Below are 20,014 nucleotides of genomic sequence, written 5' to 3'. Positions count from 1 at the left end.
TGCTACCCAATATACATGAAGTTTTCCAGTAGTTTTAGATATGTTTTGTTCAATCTCTTCGTTTCAGCTTTATACAGCGTAATTCGAAAATAATAGCAACTTGTTTTTTTTTTTCGTTTGTGGTCCTTAAGTGTTGTCACCTCCGTTGTGGCCCTCAATGTTCCAATTTTCGTTCTTACCAATACAATAACAAAGTGTTAACTTGCTGACGGCTTCCTAGGTGCTTTCACCAATCTTCGACGGATTTTACTTGTGCTTTCATATCTAAGACGCAGAAACTTGGGCACTGAACGGTTATTTTCAAACACCGAGAGGTATCTTTAGGTTTAAACTAATTTCAATTTTTAATTATGCATTACTTTAAAGCAAAGCTAATTAATTATTCGTTACTTTAAAATATTTTCAACACGCTGATTATTTCCGGACAGTCCATTTCTAAATATATATGAGGCAACTGTCAAATCAAGATTTCATAAGACAGTCTGTTTTACCTATATTGATGTTAATGAACCATGCTGCCAACTACAATTACTTTCCCTAAATATCGGCATACTGATAAAATAATTTTACCAACGTATTTGCTGTACTTTTACCAATGGGGTGATTGGTTAAACTACGTATGTCGAGGTTTACAGATACTAAATCGTGGTCCGTGCGGCGCCATGTTTCCGGCCAGCGAAAGAGTGAATTAGAAACAGAAGGACAGCAGAGATCTGGAGGACAAACCGTCCACGCGATTTTTCTCGAGAGGAACAGACTGGCCTTGTTGTAAGTAAGACTGTTTAAGGCCGCTGGTGAGCGACGGCTCCCAGTAGCCAAGCGAATGCACGGAGATTGTGATAATGATGACGGTAAACGTGGCGAATTGAGGGATATCAATCACTTTGCTTAAAAGGTAGAACGATTGGGATTGACGTTTTCCTTGCTTATTGACTCTCATATTTTACATGTTGCGCAAAAACAAATGTGCCGTTTAATAACGATGAACACCTACTCACATGTCCCGTAAGTGTTTATTCAACGTTCATTATAGAACGCCTATCGATCTTTATGTCACACTAGATCAGGACATACCGGTGTTCATCTCTTTATTTTCTCATGTTTTTCTGACTTTTATAAATCACTAGACTATTACTTCGGTTCGGGACACTATTCAGTAAGTGTTTAAGGTCTCTATAGTAGTTCTCATAGCATAGATGCACTCAGACCGACCCGTGCCGCGACATAGATTTTCCAATTTGACATTCATCCGTGAATGGTTCCACATTCATTTAAATGTTGCATTCAATGCAAAAAATAGCAGTAGTTGAGACAGGATTTATATGTTTATAGTGTTCGTGGGCACAAACCTTTTTTTGAATCCTCAACACTTATTTCGATTCCTAAGTAAAGTTGCAACTATTTCACTTCCCTGTAGGGATACCTTTTCGTAATATTTCCTGAAAGGCTGTTCGTATCATCGAAATTCGACTTTGTGATATCGTCTCAAGAAGGATACACTGTATCTCGTATAGTAACATGCTCATGTTACCCATATTGATCTTTATCGTGTTCTAGCTTGAGATCAGCACTTCAAATAGGGCACATACGGGTGAATAAGGCTGCTCTAGGTGCAGGTTTAATGTTCGGATCAACATCACTGTTCAGAAGCTCCAACGAGCGAAGCAAGGCGGGAAATATGAAAGTGGCATAAAATAGCAGTCTAGGTAGAAACCGAATATCTAGGTTTTTCCTTCACAACCTCTCCTCTACTGGGAGTTGTCCAACGTTATTGTCTCGAAAGTTTCTGCTGTTGACGATGATGTTTCTGTAACGGATGCCGATGTGTGTACTGCTATCGAGGAGTGCGGCTAGCGCACCATCCAGCTGACAAAATCACTGCTCGAGCCCCCACTCTTTATTGCAATAACAATCAAAGAACGAGGCGACAGGACAAGCTAGTAACAGGCGAAAATTGGGGCTGGACGACTGTGAGTCGAAACGTATGTGCGATATATCATAACATTGTACTCAAAACGCCCTTTTTCTGTTTAGCAGGTTCCTGGAAACTGCGGCCGCCTTAGAACGAAATCAGCGTCCGAACAGCTTGAATCTTGTGACGAAATACCAACGTCCTCCCAGATCATCTGACCTCCTAGCACTTCAGGAGCGAAGTGGAGACTTCCGATACCTTAATTGCAGTTATACTACCGCTCTTCTTTGCTACAGCTACAGTTAGTTCCCCTGTTCTGCACTCAACCTACATGATCCTCCCATATTCCTCCTTGCCGTAAGGTTGCTACGGAGACCTTGGCAACCCTTGACAGCTATAGCTAGCATGAACATGAAGCACGTGCCTCTTTCCCATGCATTTGACCGCTACACGCAATACATGTTGTTTCTGCCCTAGCATTTGCACACACGGTAGCTGCCCCGGGGGGCAGGAATGAGGTGACTAACCTACTCTGCATTAGTCACGTCAACTGTCGCGTTTACAAAGTAAAGCAAGCTTTGTAAGGTGAGGGATGCTTCTACCGATCATTTCTTTCATGTGCGTATCCCGTACGAAATAGTAGAAGACTTTACCCAATTGAAGCAAGTTTAGCTGGTGCATGCGGCAAAAAACAATGGAGCCTTTTGTGTCTAAGGACATAACACGGCTGCTTAGCTACTAATGGAAGCATGTAGAGTAACCAGAAAACTCTGCAGACATAGCATTGCTACCCAGGCTTCGTGCAGGAAGGCAAGAGATAACTTTCCTCTGCCCAGTTAACGATCTTACACAACCTTAAAAATCCTGTATGGTCATGCGGGATATCTGTAGGGGCTATGTAAATATATAGATAAGCAACTTTTGCGGAAAATCTCTAACCTGGATACGAGAATAGCAGGTTGTGACCAGCAACTAAGAGATGCTGTTACAGAGGAACAGTAGTACCTTTGCATCGCAGTAAGAATAAACCTATAGAAATAAATCTATAGGAATAAATCTAGAGTGCCATCTACCTGTTCATATAATTGTGTCCATTCGTGCAGCATAATGAACACAGCTCTAAACTGTAACGCATTGTCCACCCACTATAAGGGCTGATAGCGCGCAATATGACATCATTACTGTTACCTCGTTCAAAGCTCGCTCGGCGCGCTTATTTCCTCGGTAAACACTCCAGTATGTAGGCGTTTATTTGGCAAGGCAATGTCACCTGGGTAAAACCACAACAGCTGCGGTGCGCATTACGTTGTCTGCATTGCGGCAAACCACTCCAAAAAGGCACTTTGCGGTAGTTAAAATCCATAAAAACTTTCATATTGTATAAGAGCCGCTGAGGATTGATTTACATCATTACTTAATCTGAGCTTATAGAATGCCCAAATTTAATAGGCCATTGTTCGATATTTAACACGACTCAGTTCTTCCTCTAAGAATTGATAGGACTTCTTCCAAATGCGCAACAAACAATGACTGCAGTATAACACTTCGTGTTCAATCGTCCTGTTTATAAGCGACGGTTACCTGCTGGACCGGGTAGATATCGAGATATTGTTTCTGCTTAAAAAGTGGCGTCCTTTTCGCCTGCGGCTTTCCCGCAGCTTCTCTTTACCCCCGTATTCCTACCCAAGCATTTCGCCGATGTTGGGTTAAACTTGAAATATTCACTCGTCGGTTCAATACTAACTAGTAGCTATTACCCCCAACAACGTCTCCTATAAAGCAAAGGACAGGCGACAGTGGAGTAACGCGGCAGCCAAAGCCAGCAGTAAGCTACATACGTAAAAGAACACAACGCCTTTGAACACCGTATATATGTGAATCTGGGCAACCGCGCGGAAAGGAACAAGAAACACAGCAAAAAGAAGACGACGGGAGGGAGAAGCGGAGATAACGCTATGACCAAAGGCCATGGACCATAGCAGGCTTACCTTTACCGTCCGTTAGAACCTCTGCTCCTTCCAAGTGGCCTGAACCTAATGGGCTGGAAGGGTGCGAACAACAAAGACCAGAACGCTGCTGCTGCTGCTCGTTATGAAGCCAGCACCGAAAATCAGAAGGCAAAGCCGTTCGTATTCGCCAAAGGACAAGGACATGTCCTAGAAATCCAGGGATATCAGTTTGGCAGCAGCTCAACGAGGAAGGATATATGGAAAGGGAAAGCCAATAGCAAAAGTGATGTAACCACTGTGAGTTGTCCCATTGTATTTTTCTGCAAGGAACTGAATGTGATGCAGTCATAGAGGGCAACATGACCCGGCTCCGATTTGTTGATACGCAGCCAAGAAAGTGGTTAGCCCAAGCGGTTCGATCATCATTAATAATGTCCAATTAGCTGTAGTTATATCAACAACCTGATTTTTAAACCTCTTATGGGTACGGATACATCTTCTGCCTAACAATTAATTTTTTTCGCAACGAGCATGAGGCATTTGTCTTACATTACGTTGGGGTTGCATGTACTCCAGAAGTGGAGGCTTTAAGGATTAGGATGTCAGCATCAATTTAAAGTTTCGCTGGATAGCTGCTTGTACAATAACAAATATGGGAACCGACTTCCCCCTTCCCTCAAAAACGCTCCGTTGTTATTAACGGGTAATTAAGGTTAAAACAAAGTCATTATAGTAAATAGCTGCTACTGTCTGGATTACATGAATAACTTGTGAACTGGTTATTGAACGAACGAAAACGATAACCCGAAATTTGAGTTTTGGTATTCGACCCTATGCAATCGAGGCGATGCTGTGTGAGAGCAAACGACATTTGCGACAAACGGTGGCAAGAAGGCCTAACCTGAAACTTACAATATATATCTGTTCACGTGTTTCCACCACCCTTCTACCATATTGCAACTCTGGAATACAACCTTATCAGAAAGAAGTAAATACTATGAAGAAACATTAGGCATCTACTATAAACCGTCCATCTCAAGTGCTCCCCATCCACATTTGCCATTATCATTGAAGTGTATAGCTATCACTAATCGATAGGCTCTGTATATATAAAAGTAGAATTGGAATTCTAGACTATATCTATCTGTATCTGTGTGTTCTATCTGTATTACTGGAAATTTGTTTCCCCTTATAACAATCAGCGAATTGCGCACGGACCCCTATCGCAACGCATATTTCGTCAGCATTTGATATCAATAAATAAACCACAACTAATGGTCACGTTAGACACAATAGTTGAACCAGAGCTGACGGCAACGGCAAAATAAGCTTGAGTCAACCGTTTATTGACAACAGGACGAGTCAGAAACGTCAATTATCAAATCCAATCAAGATATAGGCATACGAACGGCGGCGACAGGGTAGTCAGAAGATTGGAGAATTCAGGCAACAGTTTGAGTACGGAAATCGTTCACGGTGATTTATTTACGCAGAAGTTCTTCTAGCACTGCTAGGTAGACGCACCGGTAAGTATAGTTTTCGTAATTAATGATTGCCACCATTACTCGTGCCTTGCGCTACTCCTTCTATATATTATTGATCAGTACTTCAATTAGCCGGACACTTCAGCTTTGTAACTGAATCTTTAGCAGAGAGTTTCGTTGTGGCCGTTAACGGTCAACACATTGCGCTTTTCTGATACAGAGGCAGCTGACAGCGCTAATTTGTCACTTGTAATCCTAACTGGATCTTAATTTAGGCAGTCCTATGAAATTCTATCAAGCTAGTTCCGTAGATAGGTTTTTCGGCCCCTTAAAGGAATACATGTTGTTATTGCTGAATCACGATCAGGTACTGCCTCTGGCTAAAATAATTACACGCGCTATACCTTCGCTCCGTTCATCTCGGCTAAGTCCTTCCGCAGTGAATTCTGTATGGCCTTTTTCCTGTCGTACTATCGTTTGGGTATGAAAATTCAATATTCTCTTAGATGTTTCGATGAAGCACAATTGCATTTCTCGGCGTTCTAGCAACGGCTATTGCACAGGCCAAAGATACCTCCACAGTTAGGTCTGTAAAAAAGAAGCCCGACTGAGCCAGGTTACAAGTTTGCAAGGGCAAACAACCTAGGCTTCCTCAATTTACCAGCAGTTCATATTTTCACCAATAGTAATCGATCGGTTAGATGCAGTAATCCGTGCTATAATGCGTCAGCTCATTCTCTATTTTTCTCTCTTTCTTCCGTTTTTCGAAAAAATAGAGCACAAAAATACACATGCATAGGACGGACAAATACCCAAAAATATGCGTTGATACACACAGACAAATTTTACGCGCCACCATTGGCCAAAGAGCTGCCACGTTGAGTGTTGAAGTAAGCGAGTGAGGAGAGGATGTTCATGGCGATGAGCGTTTGCCCCCCACAAACATGCTTATTCTGCTTCTACCCTCGGGGCATGGCTAACAATCATGCAAATGACACCCCCGAAAGGAGACTTCAAAATGCTTTGTTCCCATCATTCAGCCATTTTTGCTGTAAACGTTGTTTTACTTCGCCTTGATTACTTATGCCGTCAGCGAACGCCATACAGTCAACTTTTTGGCTTTCATCTTATCATGCCTATACAAAAAGGAGGCCGAACAAATAATCTGGAAAGCACTACCTTTGTGACTGCTTCTGTGATTCCTTAACCGACCTCGTGCGCTACGGTATCTTGTTGATTTTCGTGTCGCAAAAAAAGGGAACTGAACGCTTTTTCCTTTTTTACCCATTCAGCTCGAGCGACAAAACTATTTCTTAATTCGAAAAGAAGCAGACAGGAACAACAAGCTTGTGAACCAAAAAGCGCACAGACAACTCTACTGAGAACATGGTTTTGTGTAAATGAATGTAGTTGTACTGCTTGTACGGATTCCGCATTTGATTAAAATTTACATGAGGCAGTCATGTAAATAAAAATATGGTAAATACTTGAAAGGACAGTACTGACGAACGTGTTAAAGCCGTAAACTTCGTCGCTAGTCATAACAATGGATGGCGAAACCAAGCAGTTTTTTTTTTTTAACTTTTGACAGCGTCACTATTACCATACGTTAAGAGTTCTAAGGCTATACTGAATATAGGGGGATCTATTTCCGCTGGACGCAAAATAAAATCCTGAAATTTCATCTGGTTGAGGGCTGATTATTTATCACTCATACAGCACCGCAGTTGACAACGGCATAACCTCAACTAAGGTTTGCTTAATTTTCCATTAAAACTTCAGAATTCCTTCTCAGGTACATAAAATACTCAGGCCCACTTATACCAAGGACAACAATCCTCATTGATAATTAAATAGCCACAAGAGTCACAGCCCGCAAAAGAAATCGACATTTTATCTTTTTCATAATAGTTTTAAGGTGAAAACGGATGATAGTGGCAAGGTTTAGCGACGATGGGTTATAGCGGATCGGCTGCAGCCCGCCCTCCTGGCGTATCTAGAGAGAACCGTATGTGCAACCGGCCATCCAGACCGGTGCCTTTCAGTCGAGATAGCGCTGATTGCACTGACTTGGGTGTTGCTGGTATCACGGACTACAAGTTCTCACGAAACAAACGCTGGAAAGAATAAAATAAAGAACAAGAAGACATCAGGGTCCGTTATGACAATAGCACACTTTAGCTGATTACACAAGGCCACGGCCATTGCCACGGACGGCCCTACTGCCTTTAGCAAAGTGACGACGTCAAACTTGGCTTGCCGGCTGTTTTTGCTGGCCCTACAAATAATACTTCCAGACCCCCCTTTCCGGGTCCCTTAATCCGCATCACCTTAGAGCCTAGGGCCGGCCTTCTCGAGATCGATGCATGAAAGCGGCACAGGATATTTCTTGTGTGTCAGGATGTCGTACGATGTTTTCACTTTCTATAGCCAAATCATCTTTAATTTATCATTTCTCCTGGTGGTGGGCAATTAAAACCTTCATACAGAGCTTCATAAATACAGGTCATTAGCACGATATCTTAATATCAGAAAAGAGTATATAAAACCATTGAAAAACAGAATGCCTCATGTGGGTTATATGTGCTTTTAGCCAAATGTGCTAGAGATGTTCTCTAAGCACCGTAGGATGTACTTACCACAATGTTCCCCACATTTGGAGTGCTTGCATGAATCGTCGGGCTCGCGAAAACCTCTGCTCCTAAACGCCGAAAGGGGACCTGCGTTATGTCGCGAGGCCTGTTGAACCAATCCTATCGAGCAAGTGTCGATGGTAAATGGAAGTACTACGAGACACTATATACATAGTTTCAGCAAGAAACGACATTTTGGCTCGGCCTTATGTTGCATCCTTCACGCCCTTCGGCTTTGCACAGCAAAAATTGTGGGGGTAGAGTTGTAGCCATTGGCTTAGCCGTACGTGTATAGGGTACACTGGAGATTATGAACATTAAAAAAAAAAAGGTACACAGGCTCCTGTGACTCCTCAATTATCGGATGATGTCAATATGTGCATACAAAAAACATGGCCGTTACCAATTAATTCTGAGCGCTCAGTTTTGCAGCTCGCAATTGCACATAGTTCGTGGAGTGCGGCCTCTCACAGCACATCTATCTGATATGAAGTTATATCCATAGCGTAGTCGGTTAGCTGGAATACGATAAGAAAAACAAATGATGAGGATTTCACTTTCCCAAAGTGAAATTTCTTACGTCGTCAATATAAGCGTCACCGAATATCGCTTCAATAATGTCAAGTGTGTACTAAGGATTCTGTATCCTTATCCTAATTATATTTTATTCCTATATTTTCATCTAAGTACAGCTTCTGTGCGTAGTTCACAGAAAATTTACATTGCAAATGCTCAAATGTTTGTACCAGTCAACGAAAAACGGTCGAAAATATATACTGTAAAAGAAAAATAGGTATATTTCAGTTTTCGAAATTCTTGTGCCTTTCGAGCTACTACGTCGTCGTGTTGCTTGACGTCTTGATGATGCGCCTTTATATATTCCGTATGTCCAGTTAGTAAATAATCATTGGTTCAACATGTCAGGCTTGTTATTTTTATGTTAAAATGCGGTAACATGTGTGTGCCGTTTGAGAAATGATCGTCCCTGCTTTTCCCAAATCATCTCTCGTTCTATCAAGTTCTATCAGACAACAGAAAATAGCATAATAATAGTTGTTATTAAATAATTACGCAAAAAAATACTATTTGCAAAATTTGAACTTACATGATAGCAATGACTTAATACTAACAGCATCAGCAGCAATAACAAAAAAAAACATTACCATTAATCTCATAAGCTTCATCATTGTAACTAAGTAAGTTCATTCGTCGCTGGGCAATACTTATTCGTACTCAGATCCAATATGGTGAATCGAGTCAGCTTCTCTCTGTAATAAATCAGTGTTTTTGTGGAGCAATAGAATTCTCGTTCTGTTCGAGTACTTACTACATGACTCTGTGAGCTTTTTCGTTCCATCTTTTTTCTCTGACGTTTTTTTTCTTTATTTATATTCCGTTACCACCACTGCCACCAGCTTGGCTTTTCTCTTCCATCTTTCTAAACTGAAAGAAAACTGAAAAAAAGTTGACTCAGCCGATACTTTCAGGCGGAACCAGAAACGGGAAGATGGGGAAGGTTCTTAGCTATTTTCACCTACCCCATCAGATGTTCGGTTTCCCTGATTTCGGTATTTTGCCGGACCGCCTGGATTACTTATTTCGAGTGAATTTTGCTTTGCGCGTCGCGACGTCACCATGGCGTTACGTTCGTTGCAGAGCCGTGAAGCAAAAAAATCTGGTAAAAGTGAAATATTTGCTCTGATGCTAGAGACGAGCCCCGTATGCATAAGGCAGAGATATAAGGTTGTGGGGTATCTCTTACTACGTAACTATACCATCGTTCAGTTCAGCCGGGAGAGCTCGGGCCAATAGTGTCATGTATTATCTATATATGCGGTGTGCTACGCCATACTGCTTGCAATCAGACGATCGACTGAATCGCATAAGAGTGAGAAATACCAGTTTTTCCCCGCACGGTCGTGTCCTCTGTTGCAGTCCTGTCGTTGTAAACGCTTCCTATTGCCCGACGATAGCCGATATTCGCCTCATCTTCTGCTATCTCAGCGCTTCTAACAACAATTCATAGCAAAAGCTTTAGTTCTCACGGTTATGATCATAATGTTTGCTATTACTGGTGACAGATTACTATACGCTCTGGGCTCTCATAGGAGAGGGACGCAGGTGGCCGGACGGGAAAGAAGGCAAGTGGTAATATAGTAGTAGCATAAAATCGCCAACCGAGTTACGATATTGACCGCCATATTTTTTTATTTGTCACGCGCAGCTGGCTATCTGATTTGACATCACACCTCGTCCATATGGTAGCTACGAATCTTCCTTCATTTCTATATTTTGAAAAAGCAACTACATCAGTAGCAACGGCGATGGTGTTAAAAAGGGGATTATATAGAAAGATATCGGTCTGCGCGCGGGTTTTAAAGTGCTATTATGTATTATAGATGTTTAAATAGCTGCTTTCTCTATAGTACTGTTACATCTATCGACGTTACGGTACATCACAGAAAATACTCGCTTATTTACTTTGAAGTTCGTGTTTGTGTAAGCGTAGAAGCGCAAATAGTTATCTACGTGGTCATACAGCCCAAATATGGTTGACTTGTCGGAACTCATTGGAGAATCGTCGATAAATTTCATGTCTGTCCTATAATATCCTATTATCACCTTCCATTCATAAGAAGCTCCGGTTGGCATTCAGTCGATTTTATTTTAATAATATACTAATCTAGATAATATCCTATCGTATTGTTTTATATGGCGTGTTCCTTTGCACTAATTTTTTCACGTATTCAATTCCCTGCAATAAACAAAACAATAGCTAATACATTGTTCTATCGTGCGGAGCCGTTACCTATTGTGGGGACAGCGAGTTCCCTTATTAGGTGGCTTAGTTCATGAGGGGATTATGTCAGTCGTGCTATTCGGACCTTGTTTGCCTCTCGGGAATTACCAACCCAATTTTAGACTTATCATCGTTACGCAAGGAGCCGGTGCTATCAGAGAGACGTATGGGAGGCAGAGTTGAGCGACGGTTTCTCTAACGGTTGACTTCGTATCTTCACAAGGACCTGCCGTCATCTTGGCTTTATCACACCAGCTTTGTCGAAATAACATCACTACATTCAATAGAAAGCCACAAGGTTAATAATACGCTCCCGCAATTACGACTACAGCCAGAGTTATTCTTGAGAGAGTGACTCCAGATGACTACAAAGGCATAAACTCTTCTTACCTGCCGGAGTAACTGCCTGCTCACCCAACTCAAGCAAGTGTATTTGCTGCCACGCCTCCAGGCATCACCTACATTAGCGGAAAGCATTTTCGGCAACGGTTGGCTCATAGCTTACTTTGTTAATATAGAAGAACAGATCATGTGTCTTTTAGGCTTGCATAGGTCGGGTAAAGATTGGATTTGTACTGGCAGGATTTCCATTGCTTCATCCATCAGAACGAATCGCTGTGACAATAGGTTCCACGCGCTGGTCAATAAGCAAACCGTTCTCGCTTGCTAGCGTTCGTCGGTCAAGAGGCGCGTCTGCACAGGCAAAACATGGACGGACAGACAAAATTCAATCGACAATATCGAAAATGAACAAACCGTTTGTAATTGGAAATATCGCAAATATTGCAGTACGTTTAGCGGCTTCTGTAGCGTGACATACATTCGGGCAACGAATAATGAAAAACTGATATTAAATGCTAGGTGTCCTGATATAAGCTCAGGGTAATTTTCGAAATACAGCTCGAAGGTTGTCACCCAACGTTTGTTGAAAACAGTTTAATTGTCTTGAAAATAAGGAGTTGTACCTTTCACGGAACAACGCTATTTACGCGGAATAGCCAACACTCAAATATCAAGGTATGAGGCAGCCAGTCCGTCTAGGGTCGATATATCTACCAAAAGAGTTTTGCCCCACTCTAAATATTGATCTAGATGTGTGTCTGAAACAAAATCCAAAAGTCCTAGGTAGAGACCGTCCATGATCAACTTTACTGCGATCAATATGTGTATGTGTATGTGTATGTGTATATGTATATATATATATATATATATATATATTATATATGTAATGTTTAAGTAACGTACAAATATCGCTTATATGATGATAATAGTAAGCCTCCTTTTGCTTTTACTTTGTAGTTGAATGAGCCTTGAAAATTTCGTTCTATGTACTGTACCGCAGGGCAGCGAGGGCCGCAATAAAAAGTAAACGAACATACAACGCTAGTAATATTTCTTTTAAAAATATTCCCATCACCACCATCAACACAATAGTAGTGATGCTTCTTAAAGCAGACCCAACCCGCTGATTAAGCTATCTCCTGAGTTCCTGCTCCATATTACCACACAATACAGGCAGTCGCTGATCTTGAGATTCTATTATATCGTAATGACGCACCTTTATATAGTTAATGCTACCATGTAATACAATGTTGAACAACGAAGAACCAACATGAAAATAACCACCTAAACGTCCATTTCATATGCATAGACAATAAAACTAGGTAAAATCTAACATAAGCCCACGCAGGTGAGTGCTGCCCAAGACGCTATTGTGGTATAAGGAGCTCACTGTCGTAGGTTACAATGACGGCTCCGTCCATACCAGCTGAAGCTAATAGAATTACAGGAAAAAAACAATTTACGAATGTCCCTACGCTAAGTTACTGTAGCTGTGACTAATGTTGGGATCGTTATGATCGTCAGCACGGTGAGTGGAACGAGCATGCACACTGACATAAGCATTGACCGTTCAGGTGTTCCCATGACGTCTACGGGCACTGGTAGCACTTAGCGCGCAAATATAGGCCGTCGACGTTGTGGTAGTAAGCGCAACAGGTCACATTAAGGTTGAACAGAGTGAAACAGTGGTTAAATATTGCTATAGTAATCGAAGTAGTGATAGCAGTCCCTGATTAGGGGAAAAAATAGAAGACGAAGTGAAGGGAAACATTTCATTTTCGCCCTTCTACGCTTCGCTTGCCCCTTTCTGAACGCCCGCGTGTTTGACCCCGCAAGTAGAACAGAAACGACACCATCAATGATTGTCAGAAGTTGCTGGAGATGGCTGCTTGAAAGTTCTGTCTTCTTCGGCTATTTTATCGCCATTGCTGCCTGTTGGTACTGCTGCCTTGGCCTTTTTCAAATTCTCATAGGACGACAGTAGAAACAAGTACAGTGGCAGTAGTAGTGGCAGAAACTAGTGAAAGATATCTTTTGTCCTAAAACCATCAGCTTATCTGCTTTCCACGCCACGATTCGGCCGTCAGCATCGCCTAAAGGCCACTATTAACTATGAGCAGACTTACATAGCCTGTTAATTGATATATACTACGTAGATACGTACCTGCTATCACACGTATAATAAACTAAAGCCAACAGACACGCTTTTCACTTATGACGAGCGGTCCATTTTACTCGACTCAATAGTCAGACGCAAGCAGATAGCAGGCAACAAAGTAGCTTACAAATAGAATGACGACCATCCAGTATCTCGTAAATACCAACAGCCGCTTCATGTATTCGTGTCCCATACGAACGCCTTGACGGCGTCTAAGCTCTCAAATATGCTAGTGCTGCTCCTGGTGAATACGGGTTTGTCATAGTCATCGTAACCGTCGACGAGTTGTTGGTGGGCATAACGACGACGACGCTAAAGATAACGCTCTGCCGCTTCCGTTACCGCTACTGCAACTGTGACGGTGACGTCGATTCACACGAATCTGCTGTCAACACCAGCGTTGCCTTTTCTGTCACTAGATCGGGTCGTCTTCGCGGTCACTCGCAATATTCATAATTGCCCCTCCCTTTCGACCATCGGACCAACAGATAACAGTTGACGGCTCTCAACGAAGCAGTCTGCTGGATAGATACCGCAACTGAAAGAAGTTCCGCTACACAAGGCGCATAGACGAACGAAGACATTGCTTCTATTATCAAAGACCGCAGCGATAACACGAAATGCGAGAGTAAGCAAAGTCAAATATTAACTGGGGTTTGTCTAGCGCACCCCCTTCTTTCTTGCGCCGCTTCTTCAATTCAAGAAAAACAAAATGTTATGTACTATGTATTTGTTCGCCGAAGAGAAAAGTAGAAACGATAAACTTTGAAAGAAGATAGCCGTGAGACTCGTTTGACTATGTAGGAAGGTAGCCTTGTGAATTTTCACTTCACTCAACCAGGTGGTAGTACATAAGGTAAATGTTAGTTGTACTATAGCTAACATTACAAATAGCTCTCAGCCAGCTGCAGATCGATCGACAGCAAATGACATCTAACATCGGACGCTGATGTGGGCAATGGAGGTGGGAGGCAAAGCTAAAACTAATAAAAACATCTAAGATGTAATTATGTATAATAACAACAGAATGCAACTCCGAGATGCATTTCAACTCCATTAACTACAGGTGGACAAGTGGGTTTTTGTTGTACTTTTGTTAGGTATGGGAAGCTGTCATATTACGAGTACACACTTCTGGGCAAAACTGCCCAGCATTTAAGGTAACAGCTGGTTTTGATGAGGGACCAATATGCATTCGGTTGGTGTTAACTTCACCTCTATGCACTGAACTGGTTAACAACAGTTCTGCCTGTTCAATGGACAGATTCATGAACGGGCTTACCTGAAAACACAGCAGTCAGAACGCGTAGTTAGAGCGTATCACAAAACTAATGTAGGGTTCAGTGATATCAACTCAATGATGGATTTTATTTCTAGTTATATTTTTAAAATATATTAATCACGACTTGGATTGATAAATCCAAACACTCATGCGCACATCTATATTATATCTACCACTAGAACCGGTTTCTAAATATACGTTCATGTACCAACGAGAAATCCTTCAGTTTCTACGAAACCTCGTAGCGGTCGCTTACGTTGGCAGCACCTTGCGGTGCTTCACTTGTTATCTACCCAATGCGGTAACAACACACGCTCCCTCCTTTTTGAGTAATCGCGGAACTAAGTTACGGTCCCTACGTGGGCCTTTGGTTTGCCTTTTAGTGTTCCCTCTTCTACTTTATTCATGGTCCCACATACAAAGCAGGAAATGGCTGTAGTGGCCATTCCGTTAAAGGCAGCGACAAAGCTATCGAGTAAGGACTAAAGAACATCAAGAGAGCTGCTAAGGTATGTTCCGGACGCGCTAGTCTCGATCTGTCTTCGTGTTATAGCTGGACCCCCCATTCCTTCCCTGTTTTCTCCGTTTGATCTCAGAGTCCTACCTTCTAATAGCCGCCCTCGTGCGTCAACTAATCTTGCATGCAATTGAAACCAATGGAGTAGCTGCGCCACTTCTTTGGTATGATCCATTGTTGCCTACTTACATATCTACAGTTCAATACACATCTTGTATCGTATAACAATTGTTAGATGCCCTGGAGCTCTCCGATATGAAGTCGATGCAGTCGTATGACGGTCACAGAGAGTGTCCGGCTTAGTATCTCTGTGTCAATATCATCATAATATACAATAAATCGAAATTAGAGACAGATCTTAAATTGAATCGAGAAACAAAAACAACTTTTCTCGAAATTTCGAGGAAAAACTAATAAACGCGACTTTTGAAGCTTTCTCTTTGAGAAACCTGCTCTGCTTTTAGATCTGTTAACGTTTGGCATTAGATGGCGCTTTTTTCCCTTATTTCCCATTCATAGAAGTTTAGCTGCTGTACACAAGGTTTAGCTGAGAGGCCATAACAATGAAGCAGTCCTGTGTTTCTCTACCAGTCTCGCCCTTCGTTGCCCTGCACCATCAACGCCTGCGTCGTTGTGGTGATGGAATTGAGTTTAAAATCAAATTCTAACGCCAGTGGTTACCGGCACGTCGATCTGCGACGGCTACGCCATTTTGTTAAGCCGCTTACTGTCATAATCGCCACTATAAACATTAACCCATTTAACCCGTTAAACTCTGACAAAAGAACATTCTCGCTAGTTCCTCCGGGGGTAGCTAGACTAGAAACCGGCCCGTTATGATCGCTCCTTGATAACTGCAATTTTGATTGCATCGGTTCGCGGACTCAGCCCATAGTTTTTAATTTCTGACGCCAGTGAGTACAACGAATTGGTTACTGGTCCACTTTACGCTTCCTCCATGTATCCAGGACTTACTGGTACCAAGCGCTCTTCACGCCTTTGTACCCGACAATAGCTGTCTGTAATATCTCTATGCCTGTCGGTCTACTCTTGGAACTACTTAATGCGCTAGCTTACTTGGTGTACAGCAAGTGTCAACAGATAATGCACAGGAGATAGTTGAATCTCTGTAAGTACTACTTACATGATGCACGCGCCAAGATCACTGGGCGTCACAAAAGCTATGATAAAGCTTCGTGCACAAAACAGACGTATGTATTATATTCCGTCGTTCAATAGCAATAAATATTAAGTAAAAACTAGTATCACTCACTATATTGGTCACAATTACAAACAATGATTTGTCATATAATTAATAATACTCGGATATTCCTCTGACACAGAAATACGTCCCAGGTTTTTTTAATGAGCTATTAATGTTTAGATGAAACAAGATTAAATACTAATTCGAATTGCTGATAACCTGGAAAAACAAAATTTTAATATAAAATGCGCGTATCCATGTAAGATTTTATGGACCTCTGCAGCGAACTGTTACTTCCGTGACAACTTTCGATCGTCGTTGGCGCTAAATTCAACAGCAGTTACTACAAGGAACTTTACCAGCCAATGCTCAAAAAGCATTGCTTCATAAAATTCGTTCATACACAACCAGAACGATTGCCCATAGACCTTATGTTAGCCCTCACCTGCACAAAGGCCCTGGCAAGGCACTCGTCGTCTGTTGCTTGTTTGCTGCGATCTTATCCTTTGCAGCACGGTTAGTTGTATTAATCAGTAATCGATCAATGTATGGTAATGCTTGCTAATTAGATAACCAGTGCGATGGTGATAGCAGTGTCTTATGGCTAAAGCAGTATGTTGCAAGAGAATAATTGAACCCTGTTTCTTTTTACCTCTTCCTAGAGAACATCTACGTTCCACTTGCAGCGAGATTTCAATCACTTGGGCCGAAGATAGGCTAACAAACAGGCAGAAAGGATCAATGGTAAAGTAACACGGAGTTAATAGCAGCTTTTAGCCTTTAACAATTGCATAGCATATTTGCAATGGCAGTCTAGCCGGATGTGACTTCATTGTTTAACTCACAAAACCTCTCTAACAAGTAACAAGCATTGTGCTAGGCAGTGTTTAGGGGCTGAAAGCATCATTTAACCTATATATATATATATATATATATATATGCATATAGTATGAAGGAGCAAACAGCAGTGAAATATGGCGGTCCCTGGCCTTAATCTATCTCAGTCCGAGGAAATGGATTTAAGATGTCGAAAGAGAGTTCCAAGGCGCAACTCAATCGAAGTGACTAATCAGTTCATTGAATAGAGGTATACGGAATCGCTCAAAGAACCTCTACAATCTTTTACAAACTTTCTAACCTAAATATCTCGAGCTGACAGATCGCGCTCCTTCAGAAAATGTTAGGAAACAATTTATGCAAGCCTACTTTTGAAAGGCGATGATATTTAAAACAGCAACATGGCACTGACCTACTTTAGGGCAAGGTGCTGGCCTTCCGGGAGGGAGGAACCAGAAATAAGCGAAAGAAGATAGATGCATTTCTTATGTCCTGATCCTCCTGGACTTTCTCCCTCTTGTACCTTTCGCGTCCGAAGCAAACCAGCGATAGACACTGTAGCGAAGTGATGGCAGTGAAAACAGCGAACCCTGGGTTAAACTAGTCACCAGAGCCGAACCCATTTTGGTTGTTTGTAGTGCTATCGATTTGGGCTCTGGGCCAGATTTGTCCGGTCACTCACTACAGCAGCTTGTCCTGGGTTACCACTTGATAGTGTTGGTATGGTTGGACGGGCTTCCTGACGGCGAGAGTGGCTATGTTGATTCACCGCGGCAACAATCGCCGGACCATGACGATAACGCACTTCTTCGACAATTAAGTCGCTGGTCAGGTAGAGAACAGTAGGTGATAATTGGGCGGTACTTGCTGGACTGCTTAAAAGACAGCGAGCAAAACGGCAGGCGAAGTCTTCCTTGTCAAAAGGGACAGCCAGACACCTGGCAAGCAGCACTTGTCAGCAGATAGAGCGCTGTTATCTTTCGGTAAGGGGTGCAAGTAGCCAAGATCGATTTTGGCAATCCCTGCGGATCTGTGCTATATGACTTCGGTTAAATATTGTTCTGTCCAATATTGAATGTGAGTATAGCATAAGACGATCACGAAGTCCGCTATCATATCCTTACGTTACCTGTAAAAGGTAACAATGAAGAAGCCATAGATAAAGAATATCTACATGTCAACTATTTTTTGGGAATCAGATCTTCATTTAAAATGCTCGGCGGCAATGGTACCGAGCGTCACCATATGAGCCGCTTACCACCCATCATGCGACTGAGATATGACAGCCATCAGAAAAAGTATGGAAATAGTTGCGGTTTCTATCCAACAACAGAGGTACCATGGAAATTTTTTCTTCAATTTTTACAACAGTTTACATTTACAAATTTTTTTTTAGACCAGTAGTTCACTTCTCTTTGAACAAGTGAAATTAGTGACCACGAAATAATTTCGGGTTGACAGCTTATCAGCTGGGATACAAAGCTTTACGAAGCAGACACATGCTCACGTCGACGTTTTCTTTAAAACAGAATCGTCATCGCAAGCTATCGTTTGAACAGCAACTGATTTGTTTCTTCTAGTATCGATTTGAAAGACACAAGATGCTCATTGACATCACTGACCTCAATAATAACAGCGGTTTTTATGGATGCTGTTTAAATGCCCCCATGTGTTCGTTGAGGCTCGCCGCCGCTCGATATCTGATGGCCCTAATCGCTACAATAGCGGATAAAGCGTCTATTATATAATATCCTATTTTGGTGCTACAATACGTACCGTATGAACTAACAACTCGACTCGGAAGAACTAACACGCGCCAGCTTTGCTGAGCCAATATGTACGGGATAAGAGAGGTACCAATCAATCGTATTCACTCCGTAATTAATTTTGAACTTTGTACGAACACGAGTATGTATGTTCGAAACTTACTTACTAACCCATTCGAATCAAGTCGGTGGATGCGTAAGAGGATTAGGCGAGCTGAGCTTGTCATTGTGGTAAATTACCTCGTCGTCGAACATATCTAGCTGATAGTTCAATGACTAAAGACCGATACTGGCTCATCAATAGTTAAATGCATACTTAGCCTAGTTCCGTTAGTTCTATGGCTAACTAGAGCGCCTTTACCAGTCATTCTTAAACGATGGTCACAGCCATTTTAGCCATTCACATGCGTTACGTGTGTCCTGCGTAACAAGACGCTAGAAATATGTGCCAAGCCTTTAATGCAAACTATTACATATGAACACGAGCACATCCGAAACAATGTGAACCCCTCGCACATTTACATGTTGTCGCTTGGTGGACACTTGTGGGTTTTGACAATTCGAAACAATTCCTGCCTAGTCATCGTGCGTTAATTTTCGCTTCTGACCTTTTTCCGAGGATAACTCGACACGACTGTTCGGGACTTCGCTGAACTGAATGATTGATTGTGAACCAATGGCTTCTTACAGTGCCATAAATATTATTAACGATCTATAGCAGCCACAAGCAATCTTCGGGATAGCCATGCATCCGTTCGGCGCCCTCCCCTACGTAAACCATGACATTCTTGCCATCTCGCTATAATCCCTATGTTATCTCCCCGGTCCGTTATTTTCACAAATCAAATAATTGTAAAGGCTATTAGTCCGTTCGATCCTTGCCTTCAAATGACGAGCGTCGTTTCTCTGCCTCCAAACCGATCACAGATACCACAAAATCTTCGATTAATGACGTCGAGATAGCGACAGTTATGACGCTTAGTCTTCTGACGCACTGGATATTTTGGCCGACCCTGAAGGGTCAGTGCTATCTGACAGTGCCTACCCGATAACGTCTCATAAGCAGCCTAAGTACGTTGTTATTTAATCGCTAACGAGTACAGAATGGCGATGCGTACATTAAGTAAGCG

At 42.1% G+C, this 20,014-nt stretch overlaps 1 protein-coding gene and 1 long non-coding RNA gene across 7 annotated transcripts in view; both read right to left on the bottom strand.

Annotated features, from left to right (window-relative positions):
• The window catches only part of Ptp99A (Protein tyrosine phosphatase 99A), a 135,134-nt gene that overhangs the window by 66,717 nt on the left and 48,403 nt on the right, over positions 1 to 20,014 (bottom strand). The gene's annotated exons all lie outside the window — the stretch shown is intronic.
• On the bottom strand, positions 7,212 to 19,588 carry LOC111269359 (uncharacterized). Of its 6 annotated transcripts, none has more exons than XR_002685737.2 (6): positions 19,493 to 19,588; positions 17,531 to 18,247; positions 16,934 to 16,998; positions 8,382 to 11,471; positions 7,985 to 8,279; positions 7,212 to 7,462 (listed from the first exon to the last, which is right to left on the bottom strand). It is a non-coding gene; the product is annotated as an uncharacterized LOC111269359 (long non-coding RNA). The 6 variants fall into 6 exon arrangements; XR_015314559.1 differs by having other exon boundaries at positions 7,985 to 8,496; positions 9,306 to 11,471; XR_015314558.1 differs by having other exon boundaries at positions 7,985 to 9,987; positions 10,788 to 11,471.

The sequence above is a fragment of the Varroa jacobsoni genome, unplaced genomic scaffold (assembly GCF_002532875.2).
Source record: "Varroa jacobsoni isolate VJ856 unplaced genomic scaffold, vjacob_1.0 scaffold_1381, whole genome shotgun sequence".
Classification (NCBI taxonomy): Eukaryota; Metazoa; Arthropoda; class Arachnida; order Mesostigmata; family Varroidae; genus Varroa; species Varroa jacobsoni.
The sequence above is the reverse complement of the archived record's forward strand: the minus strand, read 5'-3'. Positions and strand labels throughout refer to the sequence as shown.